This window comes from Hibiscus syriacus, unplaced genomic scaffold (genome assembly GCF_006381635.1).
Source record: "Hibiscus syriacus cultivar Baekdansim isolate YM2019G1 unplaced genomic scaffold, ASM638163v2 tig00003454_pilon, whole genome shotgun sequence".
Lineage (NCBI taxonomy): Eukaryota > Viridiplantae > Streptophyta > Magnoliopsida > Malvales > Malvaceae > Hibiscus > Hibiscus syriacus.
The window spans coordinates 3926423-3942705 of NW_024061972.1; the positions used below are offsets into that span (position 1 = coordinate 3926423).

The following is a 16283-nucleotide window of genomic DNA, read 5'->3' on the forward strand; positions in this document are numbered from 1 at the left end:
CCTTTTAATAGTAAAGGTGAGCGAGCAAGTGATTTATTGGGGTTAATACATAGTGATATATATATGGACCGATGAATACACAAGCAAGAGGTGGATTCCATTACTTCATTACTTTCACCGATGACTTTAGTCGGTATGGGTATATTTATCTTATGTGCCATAAATCTGAAGTCCTTGAAAAGTTTAAGGAATTTAAAAATGAAGTACAAAATCAACTAGGCAAGAGTATTAAGGCACTTCGATCAGATCAAGGTGGAGAATACTTAAGCATAGAGTTTGATAAACTCCTTAAAGAATGTGGGATTGTCTCACAGCTTACACCACCTGGTACACCATAGTGGAATGAAGTTTCTAAAAGAAAGAATCGAACACTGTTATACATGGTTCGATCGATAATGAGTCATAGTGATCTTTCGACTTCTTTTTGGGGACATGCACTTTAAACAACCGCTTTCACACTAAATCATGTTCCATCTAAATCGGTTCAAAAGAAACCATAACTGATATGGACTAGAAAGCATCCTAGAATGTCTTTTATAAAGATTTGGGGTTGTGAAGCTTATATAAAACATCATATGTCTACAAAGCTCGAACCTAAATCTCATAAGTGTATATTTTTTGGATATCCTAAATAAACAAGGGATACTATTTCTTCAACCCTAATGAGAACAAAGTGTTTATTGCTCAAACAATAATTTTTCTCGAAAGAGAATTTCTCTCAAAGAAAGGAAAGTGTAGAAATATTGAACTTGGAGAAGTTCAAAGAACAACAGATCAATGAACCTGAATTTGAGCATTTTCACAAGTTGTTGAGGAATAATCAACAGATTTAGAAATACAACCATTGCGCATATCCACAAGAGAACGCCATGCACCTGAGAGATTTGGATTTCTCATTACTGCACATGGAGATATTCTTCTTATGGATCAAGATGAGCCTATGACTTATCAAGAGGTAGTGTCTAGATCAGACTCTGAGAAATGGCTTGAAGTCATGAGATATGAGAAGGATTCCATGTCAGTAAACCAAGTGTGAACTTTGGTTGAACCACCTGAAGGGGTCAAACCTATAGGGTGTAAATGGGTTTTCAAGAAAAAAATCGACATGGATGGTAATACACAAACATACAAGGGGTGATTAGTCGAAAGGTTTTCGACAAGTTCATGGAGTATACTATGACGAAACATTCTCCCCTGTAGATATGATTAAGTCCATCTGGATCTTGCTTGCAATAGATGCATTCCATGATTATGAAATCTGGCAAATGGATGTCAAAATCCAGATCTTGCTTTCAATAGATGCATTCCATGATTAGTCGAAAGGTTTTGTTGTTCCAGGAAATGCTGGAAATGTTTGTAAGCTACTGAGGTCTATTTATGGACTAAAGCAAGCTTCTCGAAGCTGGAATCTTCGTTTCAATGATGCAATCAAAGAATATGGTTTTATCATAAATGAAGATGAGCCTTGTGTTTATAAGAAGGCTAGTGGGAGCATTGTTTATTTCCTAATCTTGTATGTAGACGACATACTCATCATAGGAAATGATATACCTACTTTACAGTCTGTTAAGACTTGGTTAGGTAGTTGTTTTTCTATGAAATATTTGGGGTGAGGCAACGTATATCTTAGGAGTTAAGATCTGTAGACAGATCAAGACGACTTCTAGGTCTGAGTCAAAGCACATATATAGACAAAGTGTTGAAAAGGTTCAGTATGGAAGAATCCAAGAAAGGATTTTTTTCCTATGAGACATGGCATTTCTCTTTCAAAGGAAATGTGTCATTCAACTCCACAAAAAAGAAAACATATGAATAAGTTTTCATATGCTTCGGCTAATGGTTCTATCATGTATGCATGATATGTACTCGACTAGATGCATCGTATGCTTTAAGTATGACGAGTCGGTATCAGGTAAACCCTAGTGAAAATCACTTGGTTGTGGTTAAAAATATCCTTAAGTACTTAAGAAAAAGTAAGGATACATTTCTTGTCTATGGAGGTGAGGAAGAGCTTAGTATAAAAGGTTATACTGATGCCAGCTTCCAAACTGACAAGGATGACTCACTATCGCAATCGGGTTTTGTGTTTTATCTTAATGGAGGTGATGTGAACTGGAAAAGTTTGAAGCAATACACAATAGTTGATTCTACAATAGAGGCTGAATACATTGTAGCCCGTGAAGTAGCAAAAGAGGTTGTTTGGATCAAGAAGTTCATATATGAACTAGGGGTTGTTCCTAGAATATCAAATGATATAAAACTCTGTTGTGACAATAATGGAGCCATTGCACAAGCAAAGGAACCCATATCTCATCAACGGTCTAAATATATTCTTAGGTGCTTTCATCTCATTCGAGAGATTATAGATCAAGGAGATATGGAAATATGCAGAGTACACACGGATGACAAAATTGTTGATCCCTTAACGAAGCCTCTTACACAACAAAGGCATGATCGTCACACTGAGTCACTAGATATTAGATATGTGAGTGACTGGTCTTAGTGCTAGTGGGAGATTGTTAGAGTATGCCCAAAAATTAATCATATGATGATTGTAATGATACATTTTATTTACCGATTTTATTGAATAAAGGCATTATCACTATTATTTTTATTTATATATATGTGTTTAACATAAACTGAAAGATAATAAAGTCAATATAATAACATAATTGTTATTATTAAAATATCCCTAGTCAAGTATTATTATGGGAATGGACAATAATAATACGCTTAAGACTAACATGTTATTGATTGATGGCAACGAGTTGTCAATGACATAGAGATGTCAGAATTGATACATGATTATATTGTTAGAGAACAATTTACTGGATTGACCCACCATGAGCATATGTATTGGATTTTTATGTGACAGTCATAATATTGCTCATGGTGATGACTATATGTAAGATCCTCATACTTGAGATCAATACGATCCCAACATATATTGTTATATGTTTTGATGCAGTTAAACAAGCTCCATAAATGGTTTCTCTATAAAGATTGTTATTGAATATATCTCGATATATGTAGTGGGTGTGTATGATTAAGATAGGATTTGTCCTTCCTACATAATAGGAAATATATCACAGACCACTTGATTGAGTGAGACTAGAAATGCATGGTCATGCTCAAATAAGTTGATATGAGATATAAAAAATTATTCGTTAATTAAAGTCTACTCTAGATATCAAGAAACAATAGATGAGCTATACAAGTGTGACTATTCCAAGACTTGTGCCTATTCTAGATATAAAGGACAAAAGGATGTAATACATAAAAGAGTTAACCACGAAGATGATATGTCGAATCATATTTTCTTGTAACTTAGGTGACAATTATATATTGCTAGATGTCACTCATTGTATGTAATATTAGAATTGTTCTAATAATTACTGCTAACGTTACAAAAACCTACAGGGTCACACCCTAGGATTGAAATGAGCAAAGATATACAATTTGTTGTATGTCACTAAAATATATCTGGAGTTAATGTATGTTTGATATACATATGTTTTAATAATATCAAATATTTAATTTAAATTAATTAAATAAAGATTTAATTAATTTGAAATAATAAAATCCCTAATATGTTAGGGTAACTTGGATATAAAAGGAGGTGTAAGGTCGGTCTAGCAGCTGTTTTTGCATATTATCTTCAGCCGTTTTTCTCAAAACAATTTTAGGAAAAGCAAATTTTACTCTAAATCGGGTGAACTGAGTAAAGATCGAGACATGGTTTCGTGGAGGCTTACGATTCGAATATATCGACACCACCATTAGTCGCTGTTATCCTTGTTGTTTTTCAATGAACCCTCTATAAGTATTCGCATCATTTCCTCCCGATTTCAGTTTATCGTACTTGGATCACTGGTGAGACCATCGAATTTTTGTTTCTGCTACGCCATGGGGTGAGCTGACAGTCCCAACAGTTTTGACTTAAAGGATGGCCCTTTTATTGATTGGGAATAGATCTTGTCCACTTTAACTTTCAGCAAATTCAACAAAAAATGGTATCCTTCCAGTGTCAGAGTCATGCCCTCCTGATTGAATGTGAAGCAACTATAGGCTGGATTCTAGAATTGTATCATGTTTTGAATCAGGATCGGGTCTATAGTGACATACATCATATGGAATATATCTCCATTAACTTGTTGAAATGCTTGCTTCTTAGTAAAATTCCAACTCTCCCAAATCTTTTTCAACCCCTGAAGCTCATTTTGCTTGATGGAGGTCGATGTGTAATTAGACAGTTCTGACACATAGTGCCTTGGTAGACTATCCCCTTGCTCTTTTTTGCTTTACTTCAGACCAATTTTGCACATATGTAGGATTTTCTTCTTTGTTTAGGAAACTTTTCTCCATCGTGAAAGTCTTTCAACATTATAGATACTTACAGATCAATTGCCTTTTTATAATGTTATGTATTTGTAGTATAAAGAAAGAAAAAACAAAACAAACAAAACAATTAGTTGAAATAAATGTATAAAGTTAACAAAAGATATATAGAAAGGTAAACAAAATTGACCTACCCTCATGCTATCTACCAAACAGGATTTATCAAAACAATGGGTCCTACCCAGACATGCTTTCTACCCTCATGTATTTATTCGACAATTAAAACCTAGCTGCATACAATTTCTAGTTTGCATGACCTTATTCGAAATGAGTTAATCTATTCTACAAATTCATAAATAAATAAAAAAGTTAGAGCAAGTTCCTCCTTCGTGTACACCTATTTTGGCACTTATTGACAGACAGATGTTCGGCATGACTTTACTTAGGGTGATCATTCTATGGTTCACTACATGCATGGTCTTGGCTCTAATAAGGAAAAGGTACTCGAATTGTCCTTGTTGTTGGTGCCCCCTTGTGCTGCCAAGCCCTCAATCCTAACCCATTATAGGCATAAACAGATCGAGTTCAATTCGAGGAGATACGCTTGTTTATACTCATACGAGGAATAAATCCCTATGAATGTACAAGGTTTGTGTACCCCAGGGGTTATTTGCTAAAACTCATACGAAGAATTAATTTTTATGAGAGTAAAACATTCCCCTTTTCTTACTTAGGATGAGGCTCGAGTATAGAGCCCATGTCATGTAAATGCATGTGATGTGCATAAGGAGAAACATACAAACCTTTGACCTAAAAAAGAAAAACTCTCGACAGAAACTTTGACAAAGCTGAAAAAATAAATTAAAACATTAGTATTACAATTTAAAAATAAAAAAAATAGGAAAAACTTCAATAAATGGATCATAAGTTATCTAAATACTCGAACTCATAATTTTCACAACAACGATAATGTATAAGCAATTGACGACTTAACTCTCTAAAAAGTGTCCCCAACAGAGTCGTCAAGCTGTCGTAATGTCTTTTTTTATTAAAAGTATTTTATGCTTTTAAATAAAGTTCATTTACGACTTATCATTTGAAATTATTTAGTTTATTTTGGAGTCGCCATCGACCATTACGTTAGGTAAGTCGCTACCTAAAAAGGCCTTTTAAAATAATCTAAAAAAATCATTTAAAAGATAAAAGTCGGTCTAAGTTTACCAAAACACAATTTACAAGTTTCGGGAGTCGGTTACGCGTGGGAAAGAAAAACTTACCACCATAGCGCTCAAAATTGATACTTAGTCGCTTATACATTGTCATAGAAGTAGAATTATGAATTCGAATATAAAATTATAACATGGTCCATTTGTTGGAGGTTTTTTAAGAAACTCAAAATTAGATATCAGGGAAAATCCTTTTATTTTGAAAGAAATCTTAGGATCCGCACATCCTCCAATGGAAATGCTATCCCGTCTATTTCTTGTCTATAAAAGAATATTCTACCCTCAATCTATCAAAAATCATTATTCGAATAAAAATTTAATGTTAGTAATTATATAAAATAATTTACTATTTTGAGAAACATATATTGCAAATCTTTAAGTTAGAATTAAAGAAACAAATAATTAATATTAATTTTCATAAAATATACTTGATTTATTTTGAGTTCATATTTCGTTCGAATGTCGCTTTGAATCACATCACTTCTATATAGTGCTTTTTGTACCCATTCTACGACCAATGTTCTCGAAAACACACGTGTAAACTACCAAAAGTATTAGTATCAAATATAAAATGGTAAACAAAAGGCTGATAAAAGAATCATCCATAAATCAAAACAAAATAAATAAGATAGAATAAAACATAAAGAAGAATAACATATATACATACAAGGTTAAAAAGTATTAAATAAATAGGTATATATATATATATAATATGACATATTCTAATGTGTACATTAATAATAAAACATTTAGCATTATTCATATTATAAAAATGAAAGGTACAAAATTAAATTAAACAATTAATTAAATTATTTTAAAAAGAACAACAAGAATTAAAATAAAATAAATAAAAGAAAGACTAAATCACAAAAAAGACAAAATAATAAAATCTAATTATATGGCAAAACATGAAATTTCATATTCAAAAACAAAAGCAGTGACTAAAATGACTATTAAAAATAAAGAACCTAAATCATGAATGAAACATACATTTATACATAGGGAGCATAAAAAGATTAAAATGAACTAAAATATAAATTGTCAGCTAAAATCAGAGATTAAACCATTGCACATATCAACAACAAACGTGGACTAAAATGCATTAAACCAGGAATTAGCAATCGCAATAAGTGTTTATCCAAAAATAAATAGCAAGCATGTAGTGACCAAAACATAAACATAACGAAATTCAAAACTTAGAACAAAACATGCAAAAATTATATTTAGTGATCAAATTGCAAAGTTACAAACTTGGAAGGATTCAGTGAGTTATTAACCCAAGAGCTAAAATGCTCCCTGACCCCCTTTCCAAACGACGTCATTTCATGCATCACATATATGCCTGAAACAAGGCCAAAAACCGACACTCATCCCTCATTCGTCTCTTTTTATTCTTCCTAAGGGAGAGGGGGGAGGAGAGAGCAAAAGCTCTCAACCCTCTCCCCTTTTATCTCATGTCATGTCCTCTGCCAAGGAAGAAAGCTGAAACTCTCGGGCCACCGTAAATCGCTGGCCACGGGGAGTGAAAAACGACTCAAAAGCCTCCTTACTTCTCTTTTCTCATTCTCTTCTTCTTTATCGCCTGAAAACTCGACCTTTCGAATGTCCAAAACAAAAACTAACCCCTCTAATCGAAACCACTAAGACCTAAATCTTAACTTTAGAGGAAAAAGTAAAACTTTATACCTTCGGTGGTGTGTTTACTCGCCTCCGATGAAGCAGGGCGATCTCAGATTAAAGAAAAATGTAAGTTTTCTATTTTTCTTTTTCTTTTTATGTTTTTGGTTTCTCCCTTGATTTATATGTTGTTGATCCTCTTTTCGATAAGGGAGCCATCTCCCTGTTGTGATAGAGGAATGGAGGCTTGTCCTCTGCCTTGACAGTGGCAGAGGATAAGTACGAGGTATGGTGTTGGTTTTGATTGATCGACTTAGGTGGCATGGGATAAGCTTGTTTGTTGAGCTCTGGCGGCAACGCCACATAGTGTTAGGGGAAACCCTAATTTGCATCGCAGATATAGACCGTTGGATGGGTCCAGATCGTGCGGTTGAGGACGAGTGGCATTGAAGGGTTTACCATAACCCTAGTTGTTGACGCATGTAGGCCGTTGGATCTCCCACAAATCCAATGGGTTATAGTGAGCGGCGCCAAATGCCAAGGGTGAAAACCCTAGCCGGGTTTGGTCTCACAAGCAGGTTTCCTTGTGGGCCTGTTGTTCTAATGGGTTATGCATGCGGATCTGTTTCCTTTTGGGCCCAAACCAAACAGGCTGCTTCAACTTGTATATCTGATCTATAAAATAATAAGAGAGTATTTTATTAATTTCAAGTAGATTAATGACCGAGTACAAAATTTAATTTTCAAGGAAAAATACAACTCCAGGTTCTAGTTAAAAGCACAACCAGAATAATATATTAATTTCAATCTCTTCATGTCAGACATCCTCATGAAGTTGAAAATCTCTCTAGCAGTACAAGGTTTTAGAGTGATATGAAGAATCTTGAGAAAGTAAGATGTTCTAAAATCAAAAGGAGACAATCCCATCAAACTAACCATCTGTTTATACACAAAACATCTAAGTTCTTGGTCATGTTACTCACTTGCTCTTTTGAGGTATTTGAGCTTGATTTCTTCTGAAAACCACTGTCCATTACAAATTATGCGAAGAAACTAGATGACTTTGGTGGAGCGACATGGATAAGAATTTGTGGGCCACCAGAACTCAACTCAGTAGACTAAGCATTTTCTACATACTCAAAATGAGAAGGAAAAGCTGAGCCAACGGGTGCAGTGTCATTAGTTGGGGAAGCAACAGGGACAACTCGTTCTTCAGGTTTTTGATCATAGAGATTTTCACTTGCCTGCAGTAAAGAAAATTATGTCATCGAGAAGAGCATTTAAAATAACTCCAAAATAATTGACCTTTCTAATCGAGATATCCTTGTGAACCTTCAGCAGTAATTGCATTGCTCAAGAAGGTCGGGAAGGAATACCTTTGAAGTAAGCTTTCTGGCACCAAGTCCTCCAGTTTTCCCAGTTCTTTTTGCACCTAGAGGTTTCTTAACAGTACTGGTAATGACTTTATGAGATGCTTTCGGTGAAGGAAGAAGCTCTGGCTTTTCTTGCCTGCCTAAAGAACTTTCTTTAGAATCTTCATCAATCTTGCTATGATGAAGTCCATTGGGTGCTTATTATGACTGAGGAGCAACATGGGATGAAGGCAAACCTGCCTCTTCTGCCATACTCTTGGCAACTTCTTTAGATAATATTTGCCTATATAAATCAGCAGCTCTTTAAGTATATTTGGCCTCAATTTTGCCTCCATCAGTCCATCCATGCTGCTTAAAGAAAACCTGAGCACGGTTGTTTCCTCCATAGATCATCATTTTCAATTGCTCAGGAAACCAAGGATCCAAATTTGTAGACCTGCATAAAATATTTACGCTTTTCAGAAAAACAGAAACCCAAAGACTTGAGAATATAAGCACAGAGCAACAAGGTATGGTGGTATTCATATCAAAAGGTTCAAGTGCTCACTAACAAGTATGTTTCACAGTAAACACTTCTTCCTTTTTGGCCAGAAAAGAAGCCACTATTGATTCCTGAGGAAGTGGTGTTTGTACCTTCAGATTTGGCTAAACATGAGCACTGACAAACCTAACAAACAAGGTGTAAAATATAGGGAGGTAATGTGCATACTACATTGTTTATACACCAAAACGCATAGACAGGTTATGCTAATGACAGATTAATCTCTACAAAAGGGTTTCTTCTATCAAAAACTAAAAAAAGGTACCTCCCTAAGTAGATTTCAAAACTATATCAAAGGAAGAACAAAAGCTAATGGAGGGGCAGCTTATCCCATTTGGTTGTATAAATCAACAAGTGAAGTTAACCTTATACTACCATACATAACAAAAGCCCAAAAGAATAATGCAGTTTAGGATTCTCTCAAACACTAGAAACAAAGAGTGTATAGATATCTCTGTACGAGAAAATTCATAATTTAGGAGTACTAGAAATTAGAAAAGAATACAAAGAACCGAATTTTCTCGTATCATTCATTCCTTCAATTGAATTTCAGGAAACCGAAAACTCCAGAATATAATCTGCTCAGTAAAACGTTTTCCATATTTTAATCCACGCAAGATGTATCAGTTCTGATGCATAAATTTCTCATAAGAGTTTATCTAAAGCGCGGGGGAAAGCATTTACACGTACGATTGAGAACTTGGAAGCGCAAAATTACAAAACATCAGTAATTCAAGCAAAAACACGAAAACTAGATCCGTAAACATATTTAAAATGATAATAATAAAACCTGACAAAGCTGATGTGTACACCGAGACTCCGATGAACGGCTGAGCAATCAATGCAAAGAAAGATCCCGTAAGTCACTGACGCCCATGTTGGATTCTTTGCATTGCAATCGAAACACATCTATCACAAAAAAAAAAAACGAAGATCAACTCAGGAATTTCAGATCTGAATCAGATCTACAAATAAAGCTAGGAAAATATTTTTAAAAAAAGGTAAACCCCTTGTTTTCTGATTTTGCTTTCAGCTTTCTGAAAACAGCATTCTTATCTGTCAGATTATCGGACAACGAAATCGATGCTTTACTCTCTCTTCTCAAAATTTTCGAATTTTAGAAATGAAAATATATGATTTATTTATGCGGAATTATGAAGAATGAAGGAAAATTTGATGTGCCGAAACACCTCCTCAGGCTTTACCAATAGGAGATATAGAAACTAGAAAGAAAGCTAATCAACTGCCATTGGATTTGGTTTCGTTTTAGTTTTTCTGTAAGTTAGAGGCAACAATGTTTAAATTATTATTTTATTCCTTAGTTTTTTAAAATTATAAAGTAATAATTAGGGTAATTTACATACTTACTCACTAAAGTTTACTCTCTCCTCTTTCACTCACTCTATTTTCAAGTTTTTCAATTTGATCACTGAACTTTAGACATTGAACTTTTTTTCACTCGACCGTTTACTCAGTAACGGGTTCTTATGTGGATCATTTTAATAATAAAACATGTCACACGTTTACTCATTGAACTTTACCTTCTCTCTTAATTCACTCATTGTACTTTTAATTTTTTTTTCAATTTTAATTTAACATCTTTAGAAATTTAATGATCGAGTGACCAAAAAAGTTCAATGTCTAAAGTTCAATTAACAAATTAAAAAATAGAAAGTACGGTGAGTGAAATAGGAGAGAGAGTAAAGTTCAGTGAGTAAGCGTGTAATTTACCCTAATAATCAAATTTAAAAATAATTATTTAAACTATATCTCTTTTTAACTTTAAGTGTATAAAGTTTTTTTGTTCAAAATTGATGTGTAACGTTTTCTATGTTTTAATTTGATGTGTTTGACCAATAATCGTCGTTCAAAATTCGTTCAAAATTGATCAATGTGTGTTTAATTTGCTACCTAATATTTAATTTTATTAAAACATTCAAAAATGAATTAGGTAATCTGAATCGGCCTTCAAACATAACACCTATTAATGACGATATTGCTTTCATCTTTTATCATCATCAAGATGAAAAAAGAGGGAGTTTTCTATATCCTTATTTAATTTCATTACTTATACTTTCATTCTTTAATTATCATGCCTATAATCATATACTATATTAGGCAAACCATGTCCTATGCTGTGAACATCTTAATTAGTTTATGTTATGTCTTAGGTTATCATAACATGTTCCTATTCCTTATCATATGAGATACATATTGTTGGGATTATTCAAATTAACACTACTTTAAACAATTTAATGCTTCATTTAAATATTTCTCAATTATTTAAGCTTACCTGAAGAAACCTCAAAATCATCACTGGATTTAGAAATCTCCTCTGGATCCTCATCCGATTCAACTTCTCTTGTAAGATGTTCAAACTTTTTAATGGATTCCTCAAATGCAGAAACGTCGTTAAAAGCTGGGGCATTCCTTCCACGGAATGGAGGAAAATCCCTAGCAGCTTCTACCCTTCTAAGGCGTGATAAAGAAGTCATGTCGAATTCTCCTAGGTCAATTTTGATCTCGACCTTCTTTTCAACATTATTAATTTTCTTACATTTATCTTTAGTTTCTGACATTTATTAAGACATACATAATAATAATAACACTCAAGTTAGTAAAGAGAGATATCAATCACACTCTAATTGACATCATATCAGTAACTTTGACAATCTTAATGGCATGTAATCCTTTTTCTCAATTCAATTAAACCTGGTTTCAGCCGAGAATCGGCTAAATCTGTAGCTCTGATACCAACAAATGTAGTACCCAATTCCAGTGTACTTTTCCGTACATAAGTCATAGGTGTCACATGACTTTTAAAACATTCACTCATTTGTAAAACCCATAAAATTTTGTTTCAAAATTTAAAACCAAAACATTTTAGTACAACAATAAAACAGTCGTTGAAATATATTACCAAAGTTATCGCTTTAATACATTACAAAACATTTTTATTTTTTTTGTTTTAATTACATGCCAGCAAATTTTCAAAATAAACATGATTGTCCTACTGTTACTGATGAGAGTCAACCTTAGATTGATGATAGCTGCTATTGCACCCCGTACCCGATTAGTCCTTGCTTTTACCTACGCGTGAAATCAACACACGCTAAGTATTTACTTAGTGAGACATAATATTGTAAAGAAACTGTAATTTATACATAAGTATATCATGGCTATTTAATTATGAACTATATCGTATATTCCATAAGGATCAGATAAATCCTTCTCAGTTAAACCAAATTTCTTTCATATAATCATCAAAATTATTCTTAATATGCCCAACATACCTATTTTTCTGTATAATTTTCCCAATTATTCTTTATTTGCCCTATGTATGTTAAATGAGGAAGTAATGTACATGTATTGCACCAAAGTGCCAAATGGTCCTTTATCTTTTATAATTATCATGACTGGCAGCTTATATACTGTTAATACACAGTTATGTAATTTCATTTGTGGCATCCTTTCATGCCAATTATGAGCTGATATACATTTTCATTTGTGTCATCCTTTCATGCCAATTATGCACTGATATACATTTTCATTTGTGGCATCATTTCATACCAATTATGCATTTTTCTTCATCTAACTTGCATTAATGACACATTTCTGCCAAAAAGCACAGTTAGGTATTTAGGTATTGTTGAAGAATCGGATAAAGAAAAATGAAAGAACATAAGAATTTTAACGAGGTTCAGCAATGTGCTTACGTCCTCGGTGCCTAGGCGGCGCTAGAAGTTTTATTCAATGTCTCATAGGTTTAGGTTACATATCTATTTATAATAAATAAACTCTAGTACAAATTTACAAATATAACCCTATACCATACTACGGGGGCTGTGGCCCTGCACCCCAACCCACATAATCGTGACTCCCACTACGAGACTTTCTTTGTAAGGACAATTGATGTTCGCTTCGCTCACTCCGCTTCATCCCCTGTCCTCTTTACCGGTATATTTATGAGCCATACCTAACAAATCTTCACCTTGGCGAATATCCTGCCCTTTAAGAAACATTCAATGTGGGTTGGGTTACCTTACTTCTTTAACAACTCGAAACATTCAACAAGTCCAAGCAATGCTTGAACTTGTCTGTCGTAACTGGCTTGGTGAACATATAAGCGGCATTCTCATCAGTATGTACCTTCTGAAATAAAATCTCTCCAGATGCAACCAACTCTCTGATCTTGTGAAACCTTACATCAATATGCTCAGTTATAGTATGATATATCTGATTCTTAGCCAAGTGAATAGTGCTTTGATTGTCGCAAAGCAACTGAAGTCCACTTTGCTGAACACCCAATTCCTTCACTAAACCAGTAAGCCATAAAGCTTCTTTTGCAGCTTCAGCCGCTATCATGTATTCAACTTCAGTTGTAGATAGTGCCACCACAGATAGAACATTAGACTTCCAACAAATAGGCCCTCCACCAGGAGTAAAGACATACCCTGTCATAGATATTCTATTATCCAATTCACCTGCATAGTCTGAATCCACATATCCTACAGCCAAATGATTATCCCGCTGACTACCAAAAGCAATTCCATGTCCTACAATACCCTTTAAGTATCGAAAGATCCACTTGACTGCTTCCCAATGTTGCTTACCAGGTTTAGACATGTACTTACAAACTTGACTAACAGCATGAGCTATATCAAGATGAGTACATACAATTGCATAAATCAAGCAGCCAACATCATTAGAATATGAAACCTTTGCCATATCTTCAGCTTCCTTATCTGTCTTAGGGCACTGTTCTGATGAGAGCTTAAAGTGATTCGCCAATGGATTGCTAACTGGTTTTGCGCTGCTTATCGCAAGCCTTTCTAGCATTTTCTCAACATAACCCTGTTGAGATAGTCACAGTTTCCTTGAGTCTCTGTCCCTGCAAATTTTCATTCAAAGAATTTTCTTTGCAGCACTTAAATCTTTCATATCAAATTCGTGACTCAATAAAGGTTTTCAATCTGATAACATCATCCATGTTCTTCGCAACAATTAACATATCATCAACATACATTAACAGAAAAATAAAATAACCATCATCAAGGCTCTTAACATAGAAACAACAATCATACTCACATCGCTTGTAGCCAATCATGATCATATAGGAGTCAAACCATTTGTACCATTGTCTCAGAGACTGCTTCAACCCATACAAAGATTTCTTCAATCTACAAACTAAATGCTCGTTTCCAGGTTGAGTGAAACCTTCAGACTGCCGCATGTAGATATGCTCCTCTAAATCACCATGCAAAAAAGCAGTTTTCACATCCATCTGCTCTAAATGCAAATCCCAACTAGCCACCAATGCAAGTACTGCTCGGATTGAAGTGTTTCTGACCACATGAGAAAAAATTTCATTATAATCAACTCCTTTCTGCTATAAAAAACCCTTTCCTACCAAATGAGCCTTGAAATTCTCCCCCTCTTTTTATGTTACTATTGGTTTCTTCTTATACACCCATTTGAAACCAACCGGCTTCTTACCCTCAGGAAGGCGAACTAACTCCCATGTACGATTGTGATTCAAAAACTCCATCTCCTCAACCATGACAGCCATCCACTTGTCGTTTTCCTGACTAGTAACTGCATCATGAAAAGTAACCGGATCATCACTGCTAACAGTAAGTACAAAAGAAACCAAGTCTTCAAAACCCAATCTGTTCGGAGGCTTTACATTCATCCGTCTCACCCTGTCTCTAGAGAGACTATAATCCTACAAATCATCCGTTGTGGAACCACCAGAATTCGGTTGAGAAGTTTATGTTTTCTCAACTGGAAACTGTTCAAAATCTACCACTGTCATGTTTTCTTCTGCTACAACATGAGATGTTCATCAAAAATAACATCTCTACTGATCACAATTTTCTTCGCAACTGGATCCCAGAACTTGAATCCTTTGACACCTTTCTTGTAACCTAGAAAAATGCACTCCTTCGATTTTACATCAAGTTTGGATCACTCATCAGCAGGTACATGTACATAAGCAGGACAACCAAAAATCCGTAAGTGATCAAAAGTAACATTATGACCAGTCTATACCTCTTCTGCAACTATCCCAGCCATTGATGCCCTTGGTGATCTATTGATAAGATAACACGCCATGTTAATAGCCTCAGCCCAGAAGTGTTTGGGAAGCCCCGCATTCAACCACAAACATCTGGCTCTTTCATTCAAGGACATGTTCATCCATTTTGTAACACCATTCTGTTGTGGTGTCTTACGCACTGTAAAATGCCTTTTAATCCCATGCTCCTTACAGAAGTGTAGAACCTATGAATTTGTGTACTCCGTACCATTGTCAGACCGCAAACACTTTATTTTTCGTCCTATTTGGTTTTCTACCTCAGCTTTCCACAGTTTGAACTTCTAAAAAAATGTCAGACTTTTGTTTCAAAAAATACACCCAAACTTTCCTTGAAAAATCGTCAATGAAATTACCATAATACCTAGATCCACCCAAAGAAGATGTCGTGGAAGGTCCCCATACAACAGAATGCACATAATCAATAATTCCTTCAGTTATGTGCTTCGCAGTCTTGAAACGAACTTTAGTATGTTTACCAAGAACACAATACTTGCAAAAATCGAGCTTACAACTTTTAACATCATGCAACATATTTCTTTTATGTATTTCAGCCATACCACGTTCACTAAGATGAGCATGACGCATATGCCATAGTTTGGTAGTATCATCACATGACTCAACCGAATGAACTCCACCTACAACGGTACTCCCTAACAATCTGTAAATATTCCCTGCAGTCATCTTTCCTTTCATTACAGTCAAAGCTCCTTTAACAATCCGAATGGTTTCCCTATCCTCATCAGCCTTAGGGATAAAACCATTCTTGTGCAAAGTGCCCAAAGAAATCAAATTCTTCTTCAAATTTAGGATATGTCGAACACCACTCAACGTCTGAACAGAGTCATCATACATCTTAATTCTGACATCACCAATACCAACAATATTGCAACATCGATCATCACCCAAATAGACAAAACCAGAATTAACCGACCTGTATGTCGAAAACCATTCCCTATTATGCGTGATATTATAAGAACATCCAGAATCAAGAATCCAAACATTCGTCAATTGATTCATTGAAATAGAGAGCATATCACCCTCATTGCAATCAGAATTGTCATCCTCGACCACATTCACAGACTTGGATGAGT

General features: G+C 34.6%; 1 pseudogene; it reads right to left on the reverse strand.

Annotated features, from left to right (window-relative positions):
* Nucleotides 1-8038: 8038 nt before the first annotated feature.
* On the reverse strand, nt 8039-10004 carry LOC120177835 (annotated as a pseudogene).
* Between the last annotated feature and the right edge of the window lie 6279 nt (nt 10005-16283).